This window comes from Podarcis filfolensis (genome assembly GCF_964270895.1).
Source record: "Podarcis filfolensis genome assembly, chromosome: 2".
Taxonomy (NCBI): Eukaryota; Metazoa; Chordata; class Lepidosauria; order Squamata; family Lacertidae; genus Podarcis; species Podarcis filfolensis.
Genome location: NC_139605.1, coordinates 79,426,913 through 79,447,398, shown reverse-complemented (window position 1 = coordinate 79,447,398; position 20,486 = coordinate 79,426,913). Strand labels below are relative to the sequence as shown.

At 42.6% G+C, this 20,486-nt stretch overlaps 1 long non-coding RNA gene across 1 annotated transcript in view; it reads left to right on the top strand.

Moving 5' to 3' along the window:
- The window catches only part of LOC310755164, a 68,965-nt gene that overhangs the window by 15,864 nt on the left and 32,615 nt on the right, over positions 1 to 20,486 (top strand). The gene's annotated exons all lie outside the window — the stretch shown is intronic.

Below are 20,486 nucleotides of genomic sequence, written 5' to 3'. Positions count from 1 at the left end.
CCTGCCCAGATTAGAATACAAGAAAACAGCAGTCAGTTAAATGAGGTTTTATATTTATACATTGGTGGGTAAAGTAAAAACGGGAGGAAGACTGCACAAACTTGAGAGGATCAGCACAGGCCAGGCTTTGCAACCCTTCTCACACTCTGCATTTCAGTCACAGAGGCTGGGATTTGAACAGGTGGAACCCACCTGTCAATCATGTGACACCATGTGGTAGCACATGATTACAACATCAACAGTTATGTAACATTGCAGTTGGCCCATAGGGAGGGACCCAAAAAGTTTCCCCATCCCTAGTCTAATGGGTTAGTATGTGGAGGTGAGGTCTAGAGGGTAGCTGGCTGGCTGGTGGGGCAGGTTTTTGGTGAGGTTGCTGAGCAATGCGAGCTTGGGCAGAACCCTGAGGAAATACATAAATGGCAGGTAGTTCATCTCTGAAATGAATATTTTGCAACATATAAAAGAGAAATAACTGAGCCAGGAACAAAATGTTCCTGTAGGCACACAGCATGGGAGGAGCTGTTCAACAGTGAAGCAGATGACCTCTGAAGGTGGCAAATTCTCCTTCATAGGAGGTTTTTTAGTAGAGGTTGGATGGCCATCTATCAGGGATTATTTAATGGCAATTCCTACATGGAAGGGGGTTGGACTAGATGGCCTCTGGGGTCCCTTCAAACCCTACAATTCTATGTTTCTATGATTTCAGGGAGCATGGCTACTTTATTTCAGCTGAGGACTATTCAACCAAAATTGTATGTTTTATATTTATAGCACCTTGCCTGTGAAATGGATACACTGGGATGACCTACTTTGGGACAGGTCCACCAATATGTACTATTGCTTTTCTAGAAGAAAAGGAGACAAGTTTGGTGCAAGTGTCAAACATGGGTCGGACACACTCTTCCAAATCATCTAAAACTTTTTTTTAAAATGAATATTTATTAAATTTTCCAATTTTATATAAAGACAAAAAGAAAAAGAAAAAGAAAAATATTAAAAACAATTCAGTTTCAATAACAGTTTTCAGTCACATGTTTCTTTGACTTCCTCATACCTCCCCTTCTTGTTCTCTAGTTCAATTTGTTAGTTCAGCAAATCCTAATCTCTTAACATTCCTTTTAGAATATCACCTTATTTTCCACTCAACTTTTTTAAATTTAGTAACAAAAACAATTATAATCCCCATTATCTTTATCATAACAGCTGGAGACCACCAAAGTTCAAACCAACATCTTTTCAAAGTTCATTAATTTTATAATATTTCTGTAGATATTCCTTAAATTTCTTCCAATCTTCTTCTGCTGACTTTTCTCCCTGGTCGCGGATTCTGCCGGTCATTTCTTCCAGTCCCATACAGTCAATCAACTTCATCTGCCATTCTTCCAGAGTGGGTAAATCTTGAGTCTTCCAGTGCTTTGCTATAAGTATTCTTGCTGCCGTTGTAGCATACATAAAAAAGGTTCTGTCCTTCTTTGGCACCAAATGGCCGACTATACCCAAGAGAAAAGCCTCTGGTTTTTTCAGGAAAGTATACTTAAATATCTTTTTCATTTCATTATAAATCATTTCCCAGAAGGCCTTGATCTTTGGGCACGTCCACCATAGGTGAAAAAATGTACCTTCCACTTCCTTACATTTCCAGCATTTATTATCGGGCAAGTGATATATTTTTGCGAGCTTACACAGTTTCACCGCTTACATCCCAAACTCTCCATGATGTAGTTAAAGAGGACAGCTTCAGTGTATGTTCTTCCTAGGATATATGTTGTTTTTCATCTCAGCCACGCAAGGTAGAAACTAGATCAGTGCCCCCATGTGTCAGTGGTCAAACAGGAGCACGTGCACACCTATAGACTCCTGTAGAATATTTGCACATGCTGTTCAAGCTCTGGGCCATCTCTTTGTCAATGCTCTGGTGACAACCCATGCTTTCCTCCTTACATTTTGACAGCGAAGGGCATAATCACTCTGTTTTAGCATAGCCAATAAGGTTAGTATTTCAAAGAGAATATTTACATTGTTATCAAGACAATCAATTATGTAAGAAAGGAGAGGGGGAGAGAGATAGACAGCCATGGCTGAGCCCTTCTTTTGTGCTGCTGCAGTCTTGAAGCTTTAGAGCCTTAAGTTTTCTGTAAAGGGGCCAGCACTTCTAAAAATGAAGATGGAAAGGATAAGCCTCCATGATTGCTCTAAAGGGCCCAGAGGACAATACCAGACAGTTATGTTCTCTCATAGCTGGCTGCTTGATTCTGACTCATTCTGCTCTTTTCCCTGTGGAGGCAAGTTTGACAGCTCAGCCGTTCCTATCAGCAGGAGGACAAGGCTCTGGAAAAAGAAATCCATAACTATATACAATTATCTTCTCTTTCATCCTTGCTCATCTCTTGCTTTAGTTTACACAAGTTTTGTTAAACCTCCATCTATTTTCTGAAATTATTTGCTTACTATTTTTTTTGTGGGCAACTACTCCAGCTGAATCTTTCCTTCCAACAGATCCGAGAAGACTTGCAATTTAACAATTTATGCATGCTCCATTAGGGTTTTGCCAAATGCAAGAGATCTTTTGGATTCAGCAGCAATGGCACCACCAGTGGAGAGAAGTTCAGTGCTTCTATTAAGTAATACAGAATGCAAAGCAGGGATACAGTCATTAAGTAGAATAACATAACATAAGCAAGATAAGATACTTCCCCCATTTGATTATCAGGAGCTCCAGGGAATAGCAACAGAATGACTCCAGCTGACCAGCACACAGAACACTGTCAGTCTGGGGCTTCAGTGAAGTCTGAAAGTCAGACGCCATCTGAGAGATTTATATCTTTCAGACCCTTAGTGACTACTTGCTGTCCTGATACCTAAATTCCTCCCACCTGCTCCACAAATCATTCTTGGGATGGAGTGAGGGATATTACATCACCTGTCAGGTAGGCCAACATCCTCCCAACACTTATCCATGAAACACGAACAGTAAATCAAGACAATCAAACAAACAAAAAACAGTCCTAAAAGGTATAGCCAATAAGCAAGGAGGAATAATGGTACAGACCACTTAAGCTATTTCCCTGAAATACAAAGTTCTTCTGCAATGGGTCTCTCCCATAATTACCAGAATATTTCACCAGGCTAATATCATATCACTTTGCTTGATAGAAGTACCTCAGTGAACAGCCACCATATCCTTAGCAGCTGGTGTGGTGGTGCTGTGGGTGGGACTTTGTTGCAAACCTAGCTTCCCAACATGTCACTACCAGTTACTGAGAGGAAGGGGGCAACAGGGAGCTCAGCACAGTGTGGGCACAGCATTAAGAGTGTTGAACTGGCTCCATTGTTGTTGTATCAGTTGGTGTGCAGCGTTTGGAAGCCAGGTCAGCCATGCAGCCATGTACTGCCATGACAGCTTTTCTTGTCCTATAACAAGACATGGCAGCTGTTTTTTGTTAAAACAGTTCTATAACAAATAAATCCCAGTGGGTTAAATGCTAAGGGTGTGCATAAGACTGCAGCCTAAGTGTTTAAATGCTGGAAAATATTCATTACACTCTTCTTTCATTTTTAAAATAATATTCGCTCTGCTCTCTTTCCTGTGAAATGTAGCTAAATAATATTGAAATTTGTCTGATTAAGATTCAGGCTGAAATCTCAGCTAGGCCTCATTGCATTGGTTTCAAGGTAAAGGATCATTCATACAGTGTTAGGACTTTTAAAGCAGGAAGGGGAAACCTCAGGACGGCAGCCCAAAGCAGCCACCCAGCCCTCTCTGTCTGCTCCTCAGGATGCACTTCTGCCTCTAGGTCTTCTACCTTGCCAGCACTGTTCCACACCATGAGAGTGTTTTCCTGGCTGGAATGTGTCCTTGAACTTTTGTTTGCCTGGATGGAGGATAGAGAGGGGTGTGTGTATGTGTATGTGTATACAAACTAACCTGCTATTAAAAGGTAAAATTTACATTAATCACTCCACCCGCTTGGCCTCTGGTCCTGTCCACCACCCGCATGTGGCCCCTGAAAGCTTGCACAGAAGGGAATGTGGCCCTCAGGCTGAAAAAATATCCCCCCCCCCAATTCCTTTTTTAAAATCATAATGATGGAGGAGTCGTTCTGGCAGACTGCTATCAGGCCATCTCTACCTGGAGTAGATCTGAAGTCAGGACACAAAGAGTAAAGTAAGCCAAGAGTATAAGTGCCTACTGTTACCATGTAGACACAAGTTCTTGAGCGTGATCATTCATTTCCAGTCGAAACTTACAGCTCTTATATATTATTTGCCTCGTATTTTTAAAAACATTTAAAACCTTCTCTGTGACTAATGTACTTCCATATGCCAAGGATTAAAGAGTCATTTGGTGCAATACAATTGGTCTCTGCTGCATTCCAATTAATCTTTCATAACTAATTCTTCTCTGGGTTTAAAGATTTGCATTAGCTTGGATCATGTTTAAGGTTTTGCAGGTAGCTTGCTCTAATATATAGGCCACAATCTCAATTTGTTTTACTGGATCAACAAGTCATATTTCCAATATGTTTATATATTGTTTCATTTGGCTTTCCTCTGTAAAAGCCACTTGATGAGATTTTGCAGTCACTGATATTCCAGTGCCTTTTTATTTTTTAAGGATGACGTGTGATTTAGACTGACGAATAATTTCAGGTGGGAAAGCTTGTGTAATTTCTGAGTGGAGCACCACGCTTTAAACTTTAATTCTTCAGAAACAGGTGCGAGTATCAAAAACCAAATCTGTAATCGGGTCATCTAAAAAGCATTGCAACAACAGATATGACTAAGCATCTTGCTCTTCTGTTATTATTTTACCAGGCCAACTATTCTCATTATTTTTCTGTGGCCTTCACATTTGATTGCCTAGTTGAAAACTGAACACTGAAGACACAAGTAAAATATTCTGACTTCTCTATTGACTGCTTGGCTGCTCTTTCAAAGTCATTGATTATTTTGACAGGAAAATTAACACTGGGTTTCCTTTCATATATCATAAGTGAGGTACCTTGTAAAAAATTTCTCTTCTGCTATGAACCGATGGGAAAGTGGTCTTTCTGATACTACAGCTTAGTTTTAAAAGGTACCTAAGACAGTTTGACTTTCAGTGTCCTGACCATCAGCTTTACCTCTGGAATAGATTTTTTAGAAACATAATTTTCTTTCTATTTGCATTAATAATATGTATTCATTTTTGGCAGCAGTTTCAAAAACTATGAAAAGCTAATGAGCATTTGCTTTTCTTGGGGACATCTCTCTGCTATAATACCCCAACCCTGCCATGTACTTTGTGGGCCTAGAACACAATTGTAAAAATCTTATTCACTCCCATTCTTTTGCACCTAGCTTCTGAATATGTGAATGATTAAACCAGGCCTATGGAACTTGTGCCCCAGCATGATGAACACAGCCTGCCAGTCCTGTATCCCAAGCCATCAGAGCTGGACAAGAATCCTGTTTTGCCACTTGCCTAAAACTGTAAAGATGGGAAGTGAGATTGTCAAGCATAACCAGGATGTGTAGCTGGTGGAGTGTTGCAATTTGTGCAAGCCTGTTATAAAAGTATTTACATTCATCGGTCTATGAAGGCTCTGGTACACAGAACTCTGGGTTGTGTGAAAAGATCTGTTGAAGACTGATGGAAATATGAAACTGCCATTCAACTCTGAGCCTTTCAGCACTAATTCTCTAAACAAGAAGGCAGCAGATAATAAATGTGGTAAACTGTACCAATTTCATCATCAACTAAATGTAGTCCACACAAAAATGTCTTCAAGCTTAAAAAGACTTTAGCAGCTTTTTACACACCCTCATAAAACTAAATATGATATAAGGTATATATAAATGCTATTTTGCTATCATAAATCTAGTCCATATTTTGGTTTATGGCTGCAATCCAGAATGTATTAGGTGATTATTGGGATAATTGTGCCCTAGATGCAGCCAGACCCATTTGAGTCAATGGAAATGTTGCCTCTCTTTTGAGAACGGATAGAATATGAAACCAGTTCATTTTGACAAGAGGTGGAAACTGAAAAGTGAAGTTGGTTTTAATTGCATTCTCATGTAGTTTTCAAGTGGGTAATCTTTCATATTCATGATTAAATACCTTTGCACTCAGGTCTACAGACAAGTCAATTAAATATATATAACAAAATATGGTAAGGTCAGGAAGACATAGGAAGCATAAAAAGAAAAATACATTTATGAGATAAATATTTTAAAAGAAGATAGATGCTTTTCTTTCCTCTTTTAGACACAGTGACACTTCAGCAGACAGGATGGATAGAAAGCAATGATTTTTAAAACAACAACAGGTATAAATGGATTTTAAATATTTTATTGGACTTCTTTTGGGGGGCAAATCAGTTATATTACCCATCCCTTTAAAATGACCTGGTTTAGAATCACATCTTTATACAAACCAACTAGTTAAAGTCTTCCCCTTCAAATTTTATTAAAATCTAATACATAACTAGCGGGAATAAGGGGAAAAGGAGGCCTTTTTTTGCAGAATTTGGTTTGGTACTGTAGGCTCCCAGGGTCCTCATAAAATCTGGAGACCTGGAGGAACAACAGGGCAACATAGAAGACAGAAGCATTGCTTGGGGGGGGGGCAGGGGGACTGTAGTTCCAGGTACATGATTTTAAGGGGGCATGAACCAGGCACCCCCACGCAGGGATCACCATCCTGCCCTGCCTGCTGTCAGGGGTCTCAAAGTTCCCTTAAACATGCAGGGACAATATAAAGTTAAATATAAAGTTATATGCATTATCAAATTTGCATTTTCCCAAACAATATGCAAACTGAAACATAGCTGTCCTTTAAAACTCACAATCTGAATTTTGTGACACAGTTCTCCAACTGAACAACAAATGCTTATACTGAACAAAAATGTTTATATTAGAGGGAAAGTGTGCATTAAAATGTATAAAGTAAAGGTAAAGGGACCCCTGACCATTAGGTCCAGGCATGGCCGACTCTGGGGTTGTGGCGCTCATCTCGCTTTATTGGCCGAGGGAGCCGGCGTACAGCTTCCGGTTCATGTGGCCGATTCATGTGGCGAACCAGAGCAGCACACGGAAACACCGTTTAACTTCCTGCCGGAGCGGTACCTATTTATCTACTTGCACTTTGACGTGCTTTTGAACTGCTAGGTTGGCAGGAGCTGGGACCGAGCAACGGGAGCTCACCCCATCGTGGGGATTCGAACCACTGATCTTCTGATCAGCAAGTCCTAGGCTCTGTAGTTTAACCCACAGCGCCACCCGCGTCCCCTAAATATATATATATCAGTGAAAATAACAAGCAAAAATGCATTCTATTAGGAGAAACTGCTTGCAAAAATGTGTACAATTTGGCAAAACTGCATAAAAATGCATTTATTAAGAGAAGTTCACACTAAAATGCTGAAGAATTTTCCTGACGTTTGTTTGTTTGTTTGTTTGTTTGTTTGTTTTGCAAATTGCTGCAGAAATGTGGACAACATAATTTAAGTTTGGGAGGGAAATGAGAAACAGAACTGACATAGGCAGATCCTTCCATTTCTAGTTAAGACAGCAGGCTTTTGGGCAAAAGGATGTTTCCATTTCAAGATGTCATGAAAATTGTCTTTTTAAAAGTTAACCAAATCTGCCACTTGTTCCTTAATTATTAATTAAGTCAGCTAATTATTCTCAGAGACACTGCTAAGTTAATAACATTAGAAAACAAAATTTCAAAGTCCGGGATTTGATTGATAGCTAATTTTTGGGGAAAAAATATTTATTATTGTAGATTTTTGAGACTATGTTTCACTGACTCTGGGCTTGGATCAATGTTGCTGTTGTTATGAATGGAATATTGATGCACTAAATTTACCCCATGGCAACAAAAGCTCCCATTTGAGGTTCTCAATAACTAGGAGTGTTTAGAAAAACCTATTTATCATCTCTCATTCTTGTGAAGCAACTTTGCAATCGTTGGTAAATTTCCCCAGGAAAGGCCAATTGAAATCACATTAATCCAGATGTTTGGAATTATAAATGGTGAATCCAATTCCTGCAGTGAAAGGGATGTGTATTCACACACAGTCCCTATCAGTTCAAGGCTTCATTCTGAGTGATTTCCAATGCAATTCGTTCCAGACCAAAGAGTTTAAGGCCAGAAGCAAATGTCTTTTAAATTTCGTTTGATTAATGTCCCTTGCAAAACTATTTGTCACCTCCACAGGCATCCACATGTTTTTCTTGTAGGCACATTTTCTCTGTAGTGTATTTGGAAAGAGCCGGTGCCTGTCAAACCATTTCCCACAAATGCTGTTAGGCCGTTATGTGGCTACCATTCAGCAAGTTACTTTGTTTAACCAGAATTAAATGTCAGACTTCTACATAATGTAGGTTTTCCTTTTATTTTAAAAATTTAACTAACTCTGATATATTACAGCAGGGAGTCCTGATTTAATTGGACTACTTTTCTCCAAAGGAAAGTCAAAAATTAACAAGGTTATATGAGAGTTTTCAAAACCAACTCCCTATTTTCCCAATTACCCATTTTCTTCTTGAAGTTTGTCAAAAGATGCTTCCTGTCCAATATATGTTTCTTGGAAAGAAAAAAGCGAAATTGCAAATCAGATTGGATACTAAGGGCTGCACCCTTGCTTCGGCTGTTGTCCAACTCTACCTGCTCCCCAGTCTCCCTATAGCAGGCACCCCCAAACTCGGCCATCCGGATGTTTTGGGACTACAAGTCCCATCATCCCTGACCACTGGTCCTGTTAGCTAGGGATGATGGGAGTTGTAGTCCCAAAACATCTGGAGGGGTGAGTTTCGGGGTGCCTGCCCTATAGTAACATCATAAGCCTTTCCCTTCCCACTACTAAGCCTCCTTTTTGCCTTTCCAACTCCATTTCTGAAACTCCTTCTCGCTTCTATTCTGCAGCCCCCTTGCACCCTCGTATTCAGTTTCACCCCAATTTCTATGCATGTTCCTCCCCCATCTTTTTATGCCATCTTCCCATGCACATAGACATCGTAAGTTCCTGGATATTTCTCATCTCACACGTTGCAACACCTAAGCTCCCTTTTCACCTTCCCCCAATTCTGAAGCACCCACTCCTTCTTATTTTGCAGTTCCCTTTCTATTTCTGTTTTTATCTTCAGTCCCATTCCCACCCCTCCTCTTCTTCTCTTCCCGCTGCATCAAGAAAGCCAGCATAATCCTAGCTCACACCACCCCTCCTGCCAGCTCCCTCTGTTGCGTGGCTATTCCCTCCCCCTCCCACAGATGGAGTAAATAAAGACACAGGACACCAGAATTTAGGTTAATGGGCGAAAAATGGCCACAACTTTATTGATTACAGGAAAGAGCGGTATTGGCTTAGGCATTGGCCCTAACAGACTATCCGGTTCTAACCGGGAAGGGTTAAACACCAGCAGGGGGAGCCCCCGAGATGCACATCCCTAGGCGCTCCCCGAGGGGTTACCGCTCGGGAGCGCGCTTTAGGCCCTAGCCTCCGTAGGTTTCGGACGAGGCGACGCCCCTCGGAGTCCTTTAACGAACTACCCTTCAAGAAGTGGGGGAGGTGATGGCGTTCCTCCCCCCCGATCTCATTTGCATAACAATACCCCGGCCAATGCCTAACCGCCAAGACCAAGAAGTTGTGACGTTTGCTACGAGGTAGGCGAAAAAACCAAGTGGCTTCAAAATTCCAGCCAATTAGCCAAATGGAAAAACTCCTACCAGGCCCCTTGCGGCGACCAGCCAAAGCCCATAGCAAAGTCTGAATGCTAAACCTAAAGGGCGGGTGGGTGGGAAAACACAGCTGCTGCGAAGGAGGAAAAGGGGCGAGCCAAGGGCTGCCCCGACCTTAAGTGCCCCTAGGTCGGCCCGCCCCTGCTGCCAGCCGATTGGCTGAGGCTGCAGGAGATGAATAATAAAAGGGAATCCCTGGTTCCCGCGGGGCTGGCACCAGCCCCGCGAGAGTGCGTGTGGGCGGGGTCATGAGCCCGCAACACCCCCCCTCCTAAATTTGGGAGTGGCTTTATCACTATGATATCCGCACCCCTTCCTTTTAATACAAACATGGAGATCTCTCTGCCTCCCACAGCCCCCTTCAGGAAGCCCGCTTTAATCCCACTCCCCACACTTCCACCAGCCGTGTGGTCTGTGCAGAAGCATGGGTGTCCCAAGAGGTAGCCTTCAAGAGAGCTATTCAGCCAAAAGACAGTGGGGTTGCTGATTGCCTGAGCCAACAGAGCTTACTGGACTAGAGTGAAGACCACAGCAGAAGTCCTTCTAGAAGCATGAGAAATTCAACCGTGAAGGCTGCACACTGAGTCCTCAGAACCTACTTGATGAGTGTTCCCTGGTAGAAGTGGTTGAGGGAAATTGTCTATAGGGTTTAAATTGACTGAGGAACTGACTCTCTCACATCTCCTTAAAAGAAACAGTTACCTCAAAGTGTAACAATTATCAACAGTCACCAAGTGAAGTTCAGTGGTAACTAAGTGAAAGTCAACAATCAAACGTCACCATCTGTTTATAAAAACAGTTATTTTAAAATAAAATATAATTGATTTTGTTCTCACTTCAAAGTGGAGTCAAAGTGTTTTGCCCCATGCTTATCCATAGCTCCAAGTAGGTAAATTGAGGCATAAAATTGATAATAATAATAATAATAATAATAATAATAATAATAATTTATTATTTGTACCCCACCCATCTGGCTGGGTTTCCCCAGCCACTCTGGGCAGCTTCCATAGAAACCAAAAATACACTAAAATATCACAGATAAAAAACTTCCCTGAACAGGGCTGCCTTAAGATGTCTTCTGAATGTCAGGTAGTTATTTATCACTTTGACATCTGATGGGAGGGCATTCCACAGGGCAGGCGCCACTACCGAGAAGGCCCTCTGCCTGGTTCCCTGTAGCTTTGCTTCTCGCAATGAGGGAACCACCAGAAGGCCCTCGGCGCTGGACCTCAGCGTCCGGGCAGAACGATGGGGGTGGAGACGCTCCTTCAGGTATACTGGGCCGAGGCCGTTTAGGGCTTTAAAGGTCAACACCAGCACTTTGAATTGTGCTCGGAAACGTACTGGGAACCAATGTAGGTCTTTCAAGACCGGTGTTATGTGGTCTCGGCGGCCACCCCCAGTCACCAATCTAGCTGCCGCATTCTGGATTAGTTGTAGTTTCCGAGTCGCCTTCAAATGTAGCCCCACGTAGAGCGCATTGCAGTAGTCCAAGCGGGAGATAACTAGAGCATGCACCACTCTGGCGAGACAGTCCGCGGGCAGGTAGGGTCTCAGCCTGCGTACCAGGTGGAGTTGGTAGACAGCTGCCCTGGATACAGAATTGACCTGTGCCTCCATGGACAGCTGTGAGTCCAAAATGACTCCCAGGCTGCGCACCTGGTCCTTCAGGGGCACAGTTACCCTATTCAGGACCAGGGAGTCCTCCACACCAGCCCGCCCCCTGTCCCCCAAAAACAGTACTTCTGTCTTGTCAGGATTCAACTTCAATCCATTAGCCGCCATCCATCCTCCAGCCGCCTCCAGACACTCACACAGGACCTTCAACGTCTTCACTGGTTCTGATTTGAAAGAGAGGTAGAGCTGGGTATCATCTGCATATTGATGGACACCCAGTCCAAACCCCCTGATGATCTCTCCCAGCGGCTTCATATAGATGTTAAAAAGCATGGGGGAGAGGACGGAACCCTGAGGCACCCCACAAGTGAGGGCCCAGGGGTCTGAGCACTCACCCCCCCCACTTTCTGAACACGGCCCAGGAGGAAGGAGCGAAACCACTGTATAACAGTGCCCCCAGCTCCCAGCCATCTAGATTCAATCTAGATCTGGCATCTAGATTCATAGGGGCAGCAGGAAAAGGATTTTAAGGATAAGTGAAAGGTTATAGCTTTAGGAAAGATGCAAACACTGCTTTACAAGACACCCCTCCATAAATAATAGCAAAATAAATAGTTAATGAAGGACAGGTGGGGTCACCAAAATGTGGTAGCAATGGGGTGGGATGACCACAAATTTGGGTGGAATCAGATTCTCCACATACTGCAACTCCCATCAGCCAACCTGTGCAATAATCAGGGTTGATTGTAGTTGTAGTCCAACAATATATGAGAGATGACAGATTAGCCCCCCCCCCCCCCGCTTTACAGTAGACTGATTTGCATCGTATTGTCACAATCTTCACTGATTAGTTTCCCCATGCCTGCTTTTTGCCTGCTGTGACTGACCAGGGATGTGGTCAGTGTGAAAGTCTGTTTCTGTTACCAGTGGATATGAAACATCCTAAAAAAAGTACTAATCCCATCTGTTGCTCTTTCTTTTGTTTCTTCATTTCCCCAAAAGCAAAATAAGGCACATGGTTGAACCTCAGAGCCAAGCCAGTACGTGACTGACTCCATTTTGAAATAACCTGAGACAAAGTGTTTTTGGAACTTAGGTAACTTTATGGGACTCTGCTAGCAATAGCACCTTAGCCAATCAGTGCAGAAAGTCAATTTTGGCAAAATAAGCTTGCACTTTGTTATTTTTTGTCTGCCCTTTTTTTCCTCTAGAAACTGCTTCTGTACCGATAGGAATTATCTCTCTTTGGGTGTCAGAGTGTTGAAGCCGCATTTGAAGATAAGAGCCTGCCTTAGACTGCACAGTCAGTTAGACTCTTTCTTGAAAGGACTTCATGACCAAAGTGGCAAAGTTGAAGGAAAGGACAATGTAGTCCTAATCCTTAAAGCAGTTTTTCCCCACCCTGTGTGTTTATTTGGGGGCATCAATATTGGCCATAACAAATATGGTGGTGGAAGATCACCATTGTCCCTTTAAATTTATTTTTATTATTGTTATCTTAAGGGGAATGGCTGTGAGAGCAAATGCAGAACATTAGGAAACGCTGCTGTTTGGCTCTGTGCCTAACACATTGGGAGTGGAGGTAGAACATGGCCATTGTGGCTAGTAGGCACTGATAGTCTTATTCTCCAAATTTTCCCCATCCTCTTTTAAAGCTCCTTTCAAAGCCCATTAGCTGTTCCTGACACCTTGCCTATGCAAAGTCTTTGTGCTGCAACTGAGTGGTAGTTTTCCCCAGCAGTCAAATTAAAATATAAGGCAGTGACATATGTTCCTTAAGAATAATTACCACAAATTATGCATGTGATTTAAGCACCACTACTCTGTCTCTCTTCTGACCAAATCAGCACCATCATCATCAACCTGGGTTACCACTGATAAACAAATATTGAAATAAAATCCCTGTCCATCTGACGATTACAGATCAGGAGGAATATCTTGGTAAAACCCTACGGCTCCATTTGCTATTAGCAGAGAACGATGCTCACCCAAATAAAACTCTGTTATTCATTTCCATGGTAATTGAGGTGTTGTGTATTTGTTTAACATTTGTTTAGTGGCAATAAAATTAAAAATCACATAACTGCTAACTAATTGGGAAGAAAGAGCGAAATGGAAATTAAGGTTTTTAAAAAAGGTGTTCCTTTACCTACCCACCAAAGTTTGAATCTTTCTTTCTTTTTTATAAAACCTGCCATGGACTATTTTTTCATGCTCTTGAGCTAATGAATAGGGAGCGCTGAGGAAGATCAAGCTCTGCCATAAAATAATGAGGTTGTTTCATCCAAGAAGGTACTCTCCACCCCCCCCCCCGAAGCTGCTGTCTACCTCCTGCTATGTGATGTATGGAGCAAAGCTGGCACTGGTGCTACGCTGAGAAGCAGAAGAAATGAAATTGTTTTAATCTTGTGGACCATTCCTTTTAATCATCTCCTCATCTCTTTCCCTTTTGTCAGACAGGACTTAAACTGGGGGTAATTTGTTTGGTTGGCTTATCTGCATCGTAAGCTAACCTAGCAAGCACAAGACAAATGTCCCGTAAAACAGCTGGATTCGTCTTTGCTTTGAAAGTCTACATCCCCATTTTATGCAGTAAACGTTCCCTGCTCTTACTGCCAACTTTGTTTGTGGACATTGATCACAAGGCAAGGAGAGCCTTCTTCCGTGGCTTTCCATAGCATTTTTAAAAACAAAAAATGGCAACCTTCGGCCGTATTAGTGGTGCATCATTATGCACAGTGCTGAGAAAGTGTATACAGTGAGGTTTTTCACCTGCTGTCGTAGTACTAGAACCCAGGGTCATTCGATGAAGCTGAATGGTGGGAGATTTATAATAGATCAAGAATTTCTGCTAGAATTGTGTTGCTTCCCAGTGTGATGTACTATGGAGGTGGCAAAAAGGGTCTGGCCCAAGGGTTTCAATCACCCTTTACTCACTTTCTAGGGGTCACAAGCCAGTGTGACCACCCACACTCTTGCAAACACCCATATGCATACATCACCCCTCCAGACTCCTCGAACAGTATGATAATCAGGGCTTTTTTTCAGCTGGAACCCACCAGAACTCAGTTCTGGCACCTCTCAGGTGGGCTCCATTGCCATTCTAAGAGAACAAAGAAGAGTTCTGGCACCTGTTTTCCCAGAAAAATAACACTGTTGATAACTAAGGAAGGGATAATTTGCATCCAAATCAGGGTTCTGGCTGGGCCATCTACAACACTATGTATAATTTAGTATATATAATCCCCCCCCCTTTTGCTATGAAAACCAGTGGGGTCTGGGGGGCAGCCAAATTTGCCTGGGGACATAGCTGTCAACTTTTCCCTTTTTAAAGGGAAATCCCCTTATTCCGAATAGGATTCCATGCAAGAAAAGGGGATAGTTTACAGCTATGCTTGGGGATCTGAATTGACCCCTTGGGCCAGGGTTAGCCACCCCTGTTAAATAAGAATGGCTGTAAAGACAGCACTAATCACCAGAGAGTAGCATCAATGAAGCTTCATGGCCCATCTCACCAGAAGATGAAATTGCAAAGATTTATGTAAGAATTAGGTGCCATGTGCATTTTGAATGGAGCAACATATCAGTGGCAGAATTTGTACAAATTCTTCTGCAAGTCTAAATTGAAGTGATATTCTGTGGTGAATTTTTGATCAGAAAGGAGTTTCGACATCATGTCAGGCATTTGAAAACATATCCTGATGTTGTGGATCATTCAAGTAGCTGAGAAATTTCACTATCTATACCTTTCCTTCCATACAGTGGTACCTTGGGTTAAGTAATTAATTCGTTCCGGAGGTCCGTACTTAACCTGAAACTGTTCTTAACCTGAAGCACCACTTTAGCTAATGGGGCCTCCTGCTGCTGCTGCGCCGCCGGAGCACAATTTCTGTTCTCATCCTGAAGCAAAATTCTTAACCTGAAGCACTATTTCTGGGTTAGCGGAGTCTGTTACCTGAAGCGTATGTAACCTGAAGCTTATGTAACCCGAGGTACCACTGTATTTTGAATACAGACATAAAAGCATCTTGAAGACTGAATAGCGTGACACTGAGGAAAGGTCACATAGTGAGCTTCATGGCCAAGAGGGGATTTGAACCCTGTTTTTTCCAGGTCTTAAGTCTGGCACCTTAACTATGACACCACATTGCCTCTAGATGTTGTTCTTTATATTCATGCCTATACAGTTTTTCATATGGGACACACACAGGTGATGCTTAATTTTGAGAGGGAAAGTATCTTTTTTTGTTTTACATGTTACAAAGATGTCAGGTAAAAATTCAGGACTGTGCTGCATTTGAACACAGTTGTTTTCGTGGTTTTCAAAATGCACAGAGATACAGAATCATTTCATCTCTTCAAGCAACAGTCTCTTGTCCCTTTTTGCCTTGTGTTACACACACGCACACACACATTATTCTATACATCCTATCTATACATTATTATTTTCCCCCTATTGGCTATCTTTTCCTCTCTCCGGGATGATTCTATTCAAACACCAACACAATGAAGTCTCTTGTACCAAGTGTTATCAGAGTTAGCTTGCTGAGCTGTATAGATAATCGTTGCTCAATAGAACACTCCCAAATAACAAGGGGAAATAGACTTTTGTGGTTAAAACTCAAGCCAAAGGGTTGGGGGGGGGGGCTTGGCTAGTTTTGTCAGTAATTTACAGTGTGATTTTATACGAGGGTTTTCAATCTCAAACGAGCCTCTAAAATATCCTTTCATGGGAACCTGGAAACAAAGTTTTATGTTTTTTGTTAAAGTCAAACTATTCACATTTATTAACCTAATTAGTTAAACTTAATTAAACTTTTTATTTGAAATGCTCCTGTTCAGGGTTCTAGCCAGAGAGTCTCTTCCAGACAGTCTACTCCATTCTCCCTCAGCAATCAGTTGCTATTCTGTGTCCACTGAACATGCTCACTCCTCCCAGAGCTGTGTTTGGCCTTCTCTTAGTCCCCTTCCCCCGCTGTACTTGGGCTTCCTGCGAGCCTCTAATATTTCCCTTGTGTGTATGGGTGGTGCTGTTAGGGCTCACAGTGTGCCAGATATATTCCCTGGCCACATCTGCATGAGCATTCATCCCCTGCAAAAGTGTGGATTCGGTGGAAGTATTTGATGGCATTTGGGGTGGTGATGGTTGAAGAAATCAACCATTTCAAGAAATCTTACCTTTTTAAATTTGTGGTGATCAAAGGTTCTAAAGAATGAAGGTGGGGAAGCCGTGTCCATACAGTACAGCATCGTTTGGGGTGGACGATTGCTGCATTTGCCATGAGCCCTGAGGAGATGTCAGTTCAAGATGAGAGGAGCTCAGTGGGTTACTGGCTGGTGATCCAGGAGGCAGGGGAACTCAGTGGATTGGGATAGGAGAACCTGAGAACCATTAGAGCTATCTGAGGGAGGCACAGCAGGTGAGGAATCTGATCATGTGGAGGGTGTCAGGAGCTTGTCCTACACTCGAGTAGGACCCTGGCAGAGACACATGCCCAACTGGCATGTTCTCTCCCTCTTGGTCAATCGTTCAGGAGCTTCAAAAGCTTTCTGCAGCCCGAACAGTGCAGCGACCGATGCCAACAGACACTGGCACACTTAGGGATCTGCAAAGTCTGCGCAGTTCACGTGACAGACCTCAGCAATTCAGCATTTTGGCTAATCTACTTTATTTACATATAAACACACATGGAGTACTGCAACATGGCTCCCTCTCTCTCTAGCATCAGACAGCAAAGAGAAAAAGAACAAAGGACAACAGTCCCACTTCACAGAACACAGTAACACAAACATCCTGTCTCTGTCACTTCCCACTTTGTGGAGTCAAAACATACCATGTCATGTGAAAGACAACAATCCCATGACTGCAATCATGGAGCAGGAATTCTAACACCGGGACCCAGTGGCTTGCCATCCCTTTGTCCCTTGCCAGTCCCACCTGCCATCCTAGCTCCAAGTCACCCCATACCAATCATGCCTCCAGCCTCAGCACTGCCTCCTGCATTGTCAACACCTGTCCTTCCATCAGTTCCTACAGATGAGCCTCTGCCCACACTGGAGACATGATACACTCTGGCTAGATCCGAGCTGCCACCTTCTCCATCGCCTAGGACAAAGAGACACCAACACTGGTGCAAAACACAGCTCAAGCCCCACCCATCTGGAGGAGTTTGCCCAATGCAAACAAACACCACAGAAACTTGGGAGTTGTGTCACTTGTCAGATCCATGTCATAACCTGCTTAGCCACTTGCTGAACATTTGACCCTTTCTTTGCTTATGTACTGCACTAATCTGAGCATTTAACGTTCTGGCAGAAAACCTAACAGAGTTCAAGTTTTTCATCAAGTAGGCACTAGGACAACACCCATTTGTCACATCTACTGCATTTTGGATCTCATTTGAGATGCTCATTGTGCATTTTTAAATCCTTAATGGACTATGTCCTGGATGACTTTGGAAACACTGCTTCCTATATAACACTGTGCATAGGACTGCTATCTTAGGAATGACCCACAGCAAGTATTTGGCAAATATTTATTAAAAATCAGAGGCACAGATAATTTTCCATGGAAAATTGCTAAGAGGCCTTGTCAACACACTTCTGTGTTAAAATTAAGAAAGTTCAAAGATATTTCTAGCAGTGAGTTTAAGGAGAAAGACAGAGGACATCTAAGCCCTTTGTGGCTTAGTGTCCTCATATTTACAGGACCGCCTCTCTAGGTATGCCCCACAGAGGACATTAAGGTCCATGAATAACCATAGTTTAGAGGTCCCGGGCCCTAAGGAAGTCACACTACCCTCCACCAGGGCCAGGGCCTTCTCAGTGACGGCTCCGACCTGGTGGAATGCTCTGTCCTATGAGACTAGGGCCCTGCAGGATTTAACCTCCTTCCACAGGGCCTGTAAGACAGAGCTATTCCGCCTGGCTTTCAATTTGAACTTAGCCTGATCTTTTATTCCCCTCTCCCCTTTTTATGAAGATTACCCGCTCTGGGACCCCACAGCTAATTCTTCCCTGGCCTCCTCTCTGGCCCAAATAGGACTAATTTAGCCAGCTAGCCCTGGTGACCATCTAATGTTTATTGGATGGATTTGCCCCCAAATTGATTTTTGAACTTTGAATTTATTGTTATTCATGCTTTTATACTGTATTTTATGCTGTTTTTTGTTGTATCACAATTAAGTGTTTTAAATTTGTTGTTGGCCGCCCTGAGCCCGGTTTTCTGAACCGGGAAGGGTGGGATATAAATAAAAAATTATTATTATTATTTATAGGGAAGAGGAATGTGGAAAGAGGAAAGGAAGCACACAGACCTGAAGGAAACATGGAAGATTTACATCCTCAATTCTCTTTCATAGTAGAAAAACATAAAATAAAGCTAAACGTTCCCTCAGTTTTCTTAAAATGTGCCTGCCATTTGTATTAAGATACATTTTTAATGAGGCATGAAAATACATCTTGCCTGAGCTGTTTTCCTGTTTATACAAAGGAATGCTTAATCAGCACTTTCCTGGCTATGCATAAAACATTGACTTGAGAGCACACTAGGTATACAGTTTCAAACAACCAAGAAGTGTATTTGGGTCCACTTGGGAAATTTCATTTTGTACAAATAGGGTTTTTTTAAAAAGAAAAAGAAAAAGAATAGAAAGAAATGTTGATGCATTAGCCTGGAACAGGCTGTGTGAAACATTATCCATGGTACTGATAGTGAAAAAAGAGAATTTCAAATACTGGAACTGAATGGAAGTACCAATAGTATTGGTTTGAATACGGCATTTTTGAAAAGCAATAATAAGTTTATTTATGGTGCTCTGAGGAGAGAGTCACTCAATTCCTTGGATCAATACAGTCTGGGGAAATAGTTACAAAATGTCAATTTGACACCACAAAGGAAATATCCAGGAAGCTCCTCTGACTTTCTCCCCATGCCTCATGGATGGGCATCTAAGTGATGGATGAGCACTTCAGTGTACTGAAACAAATTGTTTTGATCCTTCCATTTTACTGAAAACATTCTTTGTCCTTCATGGTGTGTCTTGATTCCTTCTGTGCCCCATTTGATTGATTCAGAGACCATCCCCACCACCCACAATTGGCTTTATTTGCTTTTGAAGATGATGTCACATGACCCAATTGGACTGGCCTTGTGGACATGTGTAATGGCCTTCTGTTCAGTTTGTGATTTCCTGATAGCCTTAGGTCACCCACAGTTCTAATCCAGAAGAAATGACACAAAATGAGTAGTTGACAGGGAAAACTGGTGCTGTACAGTGGTACCTCGGGTTAAGTACTTAATTCGTTCCGGAGGTTCGTTCTTGACCTGAAACTGTTCTTAACCTGAAGCACCATTTTAGCTAATGGGGCCTCCTGCTGCCGTTGCACCACTGGAGCACAATTTCTGTTCTTACCCTGAAGCAAAGTTCTTAACCCAAGGTAATATTTCTGGGTTAGCGGAGTCTGTAACCTGAAGCGTATGTAACCTGAAGCGTATGTGACCCGAGGTACCACTGTACTGAAATCTGTATCACAATTTATCAAAAGTTTTCTTCCCCCACAAAAAATATTTATAAAAATTGCTTCATCTGCCAGATTAGTCAGCTTCTGTTCATGGAATTGGCAGGGGGAAGGATCTCATCTGCCTCAGGTAGCAAAATCTCCTGGGCCAGCCCTGGTAATGCTCAGGCAAAGAAACAGTGTGCTCCCCTTTTAACCCCAATGGCTTTACGCATTTGGTATCTGATTTCTAAAAAGTGTTACGAAAAAGGAGCAATGCTGCTGAGTGCTCCAGATGGCTGGAAAGCCAAACAGGATGTTGATGTTATGGGACTGTACCGTGGCAACAAAGGACAGTCTATTATGTGCACTGAGCACCGGATGTTAGCTCAGAGTGTCACATGACCCTGTACTGGAAGTACATGGGTGGAGTTTTTCTCTCTCTGCAGCTGGGTATCAGAGGGTACAGACATGTTTTCTCTGTACTGCTGGAACAACAGAAATAAAGACATGTAGATATATTTCTGTCTGTCTCTTTCCCCTCCCTGGGAGAGGAGGGGGAGGAATGGTGTGTTCTTCTTTCACGTTGGGAAGAATCGCCGATTGGAGACCTCGCTTGATCCTGCCGGGAGTCGCAGAC